Genomic DNA, 6,607 nt, shown 5'->3' with positions numbered 1-6,607 from the left:
GGTTTAGTCCGAGAATGATGTTTCAATTGGTGATTTCTCTCTCTCTTTTCCTCTCCCAAACTAGACCCCTACCCTTTGATCCGGGTGCTTTTTGGCTTTATATAACTTAGCAAAGATGCATCTGGATCTTACATTTGGAGGGTCATGATCGGACTTTCTTGATATTTGTCCCATCAAGACCTTGCTAGAAGATTTTTACACTAGGGTATTAGCTGTGGGAACACTATTCATAATCATTTCTCCATTAATGCGGCCAACTAAGTAGTTGTAGTGCATTTATTGCGGAGGGGATGACCACTTTGTCCTTCCCTTTTCTTCTCTTCCGTGATCAATACCAAGTTATATTTTTCGAGGATAACCCACCTACATTTCTCGAGATTTACCTCCATATGAACTTTGTCAACCCTTTGGATCCTCGTCTCCCACAGTAATTTTCTTTTTACTTAAATTTACCACCGATTCTATATTTATTATGCATTAATGACAGCAACTAGTTTAGGAAAAAAAAGTCATTGAAAAATGTAATGTTGGTATACATTATTACTGTTTAAAGAATTTACTTTGTATTATTAATTGAAAAAGTTTACCTCCAAATTAAAATGGAGGACAATGGCCATTGATATAGACTAAGTGACACTTATATTCACATTAAATATTTAAAAAATCATATGACTTGTTTAAAAAATACATGTAATATGTCAGAAGTGGAAAATTAATACAAAAAAGAAAAACATTAAATGATATATTTGAGTAAATATTTTGAACATTTTTTTTTAGAGAGTTTCAACTTATGACGTTCGCTCTTAATGATAACTCTTTATTATTAGACCAAGAAACCAATTGGTTTTTGGTGTAGGTGAAAATTGAACTCCAGAACTCTAATTCATCAATCTAAACATTAATTTCTATATTTGGTATACTTTTAGATCTCATATATTTTATCTTTTTATCTTTTATTTTTTAATGTATTCTTTCAACAATTAAACCAACGACCAATTGGTTGAACTTGTAAACCATTATACCACTTTCTTTATGGTTCAATTTTTATTTACATAGTATTGAATGACATCATAACTAGAAAGTGTTAGTTGAGTTATAAGGCTTGTGGTAACCATCTAAATGTTTAAACTAAGGAATTTTTTCTTAAAAAAAAAAATCAAGTGCTTAAACTAAGATAAAAGTGGATCTTGATATTTTCTTTTGAGAGAGTTTCAATCTATGGCGTCCGCTCTTGATAATAGCTCTTTATTATCAGACCAAGACAATAATCAGTTTTTGGTGTAGGCAGAAATTAAACCCCAAATCTTTTATACAACCATCAGAGACTTTACTAGCTGAGCTAACTGAAACCTATTTTTGATATTAATAACACAAAGCATATACTGTACAAAAAAAGGTTTGGTCTTAAAAAATATGGTGTCAAGTAACTATTTCTTGATTCTTAAAGGGGGAACAATGTGACTATTTTATTTTTGCAATACGTGGGTGGCTACCCTTATTTGAAGATTTGGATAAAGTAAATAATTTCATGGGACTATGATTCCACACATTGAGGCCAACGCGAAGGTGGCTTTGGCATTTCAGCCCATGGGTTAATGGAATGGGATCTATGGTTGCTTTTGGGTTTTGGGCAAAATTATGGTGGCCGTGTGGCAAGGCTTCGCCGTCCTTACCTTGTTGTGTTTGAGGTTTTTTATTTTATTTTTTATTTTTTTGAGAATTTGTTATAACACCCCATAATTTTATTACTTATTTAATTCTTTTACGTAAATTAAAAAAGAGGCCCACAATTAAATGGATATAATTGATCTGAGCCTAAGATATTAAAAATAAGATAAATACTATAGAATATGAAGCTCAAGTGAGGTGGCATAAGTAAATATATGGGCCTTGATAAGCTTTTTAAAAAAAAAAAACCCTAGTCTTTTACTTCTTAAGCTACACGTGTATTTGCTGATGGGGCTTTCTTTTGCTTCAGCCGACTATTGAACTTTGCTTTTCTTCATTGTGGCTGTGTGTGGAGACTGCAAGTATGGCTCTCTTCTGCTCTAAACTTAGGAAGGTTGAAATACTCAATGGCTAGCTTTTGTTCCCACTCTTATAGCATTTGTTATTGGCGTACCTAATAGAAAAAAAAATAGGGGCTGGTGTTATGGATCTAAAGCTAGGAGTATTATATTAGAACAAGGGTGCTTTGTGGTTTATATATATTCGTTTATAGCCTCACCTTGTTTACTGTCAACTTGACATGCATCACACTTTTATTATTGTCTAAAACTAGTCCAGCGGCATCAAGGGAACAATAGGCAACTAGATTGATAGTTTAAGGCTATTACGTGGCTTCCTGTATTAGATTGAATATATATAATAAATTTTTTCGCTATGAAGAATTAAAGCTTTTAAATCCTTTTGGCGAAAAGCAGCCACAACATCCAAATATACTTGGTTTGCTAGCTTTGACAGTACTTGCCGTGTTAATTAAGTCCACCAAGTCATACCTATATTTATTTCTAGCATCAATTAGAAGTCTTAAGGCTTTGATCACCTTCTGTGTAGAATACCATAAATGTGCCTGAGGCAAAGGAGAGCTGGTATTTGATGGATCCCAATCTAGGAATTTGACTATGAAATCAGTGTTATGATCTTCTATTACATCCGTACAATTGTAAATTGTGTGATAAAGAATTTCCCAAGCTGCCTCAACTTGATGAATTGCTTTGCCATAGCGTCTGTGGAAATAGGACTTAGATTGAATATATATAATATTAGAGTGAATAGATATGAATAAACATATGGTTGTTCATTTGGATTGATTAGACATTCATTATTCGGCCATATTGAAGTTCATGAATATCTATAATTACGTTAATGGAAAATTTGACTAGGTAGCAGTATTTTTAAGTCCAAAAATTTGATCAAAGCTGAAAGTGAATTGGATAGTTAAGTGAATAAGTAAAGGATTTTTGATATATCGGTATTGTCGAGGATAAAATTGTTTAAGTGTAAAAAATTGATTTTAAGTGGGAAATTGTGTATTGATGGACCTATCTTTGGTGTTGCTAGGTTCTAATCCTACTGATTTGTTGTGATTCAAGGGAGGTTGGTTTCATATTTTTGCAACTAAGAGGTAAGTGGTGTTTACTAATTTTGGGGGTTTTCTCAAAACAGTGTTGATTATTAAACTATTTTATATCAAATAAATATGTTGATATTCTATATATAAATTGACATTTTATAAATGCTTGTTGTGCACATTGACTATTTGTTTTATGAAAAACTTGTGAGACAACCTAAATTTATTTATATTTGTATGTGTGAATATACCCTTATATTTTTGAGAATTGTGAATGGATTATTTTTGTGAGCGTCTTGAATATGTTTTGAAAACCTATGGTAAGCCGTGATTAAAAGTTCAGTATTGTATTTAGTCCTTAGCAAGGGACAATCATACTGCAATTAGTCCTTAGCAAGGGATGGTCCTAAGAAAGGGGATAGTGCACATTTGATAGCTCCTTAGCAAGGGAGTGCACTTTTAGGTTCCAAAGGAGCCATCTTTAAGAAAGGGGATGAAAAGGAGGTTCCAGTCCCAAAAATAGGACAACACAACCCTTTCAATGGGGCGTAAACGTTGACCACGAGAATGCCTAGGAAATTGTTTATATGATGGTATTGATAGTATATATTATGATGACTCACAATATAAAAATATATTTTTTATATGAAATATTTGATGATAAAATATTGATGAGTTACAAGTTATGAATTTGTTGTAAGAATTATTTATTTAAAAGGTTTGTTCCTACACCCCAATGTTAGTGAATTCTACTTATTGAGTTATCTCACCCCCCCCCCCCCCCGGAGTAGACGGTCCCAGGAAAGGGGACATTGCACATTTGATAGCTCTTCAGCAAGGGAGTATACTATTGAGGATCAAAAAAGGAAGCTCTTTAGCAAGGGAGTGCATATTTAGGTTCCAAATGAGCCATCCTTAAGAAAGGGGATGAAAATGAGGTTCCAGTTCCAAAAATGGGACAACACAACCCTGTCAATGGGGCGTAAACGTTGATTATGAGAAAGCCTAGGAAATTGTTTATATTCTTGGAAGACTTATTTTGTGGAACTAAGGACTTTATTATTATTTTTATGGCGTTAAACATTTTACTGGGGAATTATTTTGAGGATGTTTTGTCTTTGGTGGATTAGAGTTCTGACATTTGTGATGAGATTTTAGGTTGCTGGTTTCTTTTATAATATTTTTTTTTATGGATTATTCAGATTAAATAGACTTTTATTGCTTATGATTTTGGGGCGCAAGGGCAGAGCCAGGAATTTTTGTTTGGGCGGGCCAAGTTGCGGTACTAATATATTTATTAAGACAACTCTCATATAAATACATATATATATATATATATACACACACACATATGTATACACTTTTTTATTTGATAAGTTATATATATACACTCACCCAAAAAAAAAAAAAAACTTAGTATTTTCAATCAAAGTTATGTTTGATAACGATCTTTATAAAATAAAATTTATTTTTTCCATTTTCATAGTGAAATTCTTAAAAAATTTTATTTTAAATACAAATTATCAAATTTTATACTAAAGTAAAAAATATTTCAATTGAACTAATGAAAATTTCAAAAACGTGCAACTAAAAACATTAAAATAAGTTAGGCTTCAAACATATTTAAAGTTATCTTGCTCTAACCTATTATGTGTCAACTAAAGACACATTTCATGTGTAGTTTTAGTGACAAGATTTTTTTAATGAGTCGGTGACTTGTTAATCGCCACATAACGGGTTAAAAAAGATAAATTCAAACATGTTTGATGCCAAACTTTATCAAATATTTAATAGATGTAAGAACACATTTTAAAATAAAAAATAGAATTGCAAAAAATAAAGTTTTATCTTTATAACTATTAGACCAATTATTTTTTTTAAGAGCATCATTTAACTAATTCAAATATTTGGGGGGGCCAACTCTTATTTTTATAGACTAAACTTTGAAAATACTAAAATAATTATATATATAATTTTAAAAATTTCAAAATTTTGGGGGGCCATGGCCCCCAAGCTTCAACACAGCTCCGCCCCTGTTAAGGCGTTACATTTGTTGTGTTTGAATTGATCAGTGATGAGGTGGAGAAGATTATTTTATTTTATCTTATATAATACTCTTTGGTTAATATATGCTTTTTTGAGGGAAAAGGTTTTGCTTAAACTATAATTACGACTGTTCCTAACCTAATTTTTCCACCACCATGAATTTCAACAATATTGATTTTTTTTCACATTTAATTTTTTTAAAGAGTAATTTGCATTTAATTTAAACAGATATATATAAAAAAAAGGGTATGAACTATGAACTATGAACTATGAATGGGGACAACCACTAAATAAAATTACATCAACACTATAATATAATAACATCAACATTTATTTTTCCTGAGTTTAGCTCTTTATATGAGTTTTTTTATTTTTATTTTAATGATGTATTCATGTTGCTTTAGCTCTTGCTAGTGCTACAAAAGAGAAAGACGAGAGCTCATCTTTTCTCTTTCCCATTGTATAATGTGTTATTAAATTAATAAAGTCAACTACCTTTTTCTCTATTAAAAAAAATAATATAACAATTTTCTTATTTAAAGATTCTTAAAAGTTATGGAATGTGGTAGTTGGAATAGGTCCCTATGTACTGATTTAGTCTTTGCTCACCGTTACAATTTTTTTTTTTACTCGGAAGAATTTTGGTTTTTCCCCTCTATTTTACTTAGATGAAAAGTGGAGTACACTATCACAGGCTCACAGCTCACATGTCTTCAACAACTTCTTCAATCTCTATCAATTACTTATATTAGAATTGATGAGGCAAAATTCACATTATTTTAGACATCGGATTACAATGGACTTTTATCTTCTCAAAAAAAAAAAAAAAGTTAGCCCATTTAAGGAGAACTTGAAAAAAGGAAATGTAGATTATTTTAGGAATTGAGAGAATGGCATTTTAGGGAACTTTGAATGTTATGAACATATAAGAAAGTGTCAACTATTTGAATTATAATGCCCTTGGCAATATATATTAAACAACTTGAACTTAATATGACGTTGCTACTTTTATTTATGTGGACTAATTTGTTATATAATTTTATTCCAAGACACTAATCGGTTTTTTGGTATAAGCAGGGATTGAACTCAAATATCTTATTCAACTATCAAATACTTTACCAGTTTAGTTAACTGGAACTCATGAGGCAAATTTTGAGTCTTTGATTATTAAATATGTGGAAAATTGCAATAGAAAAGTATAAAAGAAATCAAGGAAATTCAAAAAAGGAAAAATTGCAAAGGAATAGTGGTAGTTATAGGTGTTATAACATTAAAACCTCTAGATGAAATCACATTCCCAAGTGCAAGGGACTGAAGGGAGTATTTTATCATTAGGTAAAATTATATTATATTTTGTTTACTCATTAGCCAACAATTTAACATATTTAAAGGAGTTTTGAAATAAATTTCTATTGTTGTAAAATAGAGGAAATATATAGTCAAGAAAATAAAATATGAGGATGATATTATATCTAACTTGCTTCTTGT

The sequence above is a fragment of the Castanea sativa genome, chromosome 10, assembly GCF_040712315.1.
Source record: "Castanea sativa cultivar Marrone di Chiusa Pesio chromosome 10, ASM4071231v1".
Taxonomy (NCBI): Eukaryota; Viridiplantae; Streptophyta; class Magnoliopsida; order Fagales; family Fagaceae; genus Castanea; species Castanea sativa.
The sequence above is the reverse complement of the archived record's forward strand: the minus strand, read 5'-3'. Positions refer to the sequence as shown.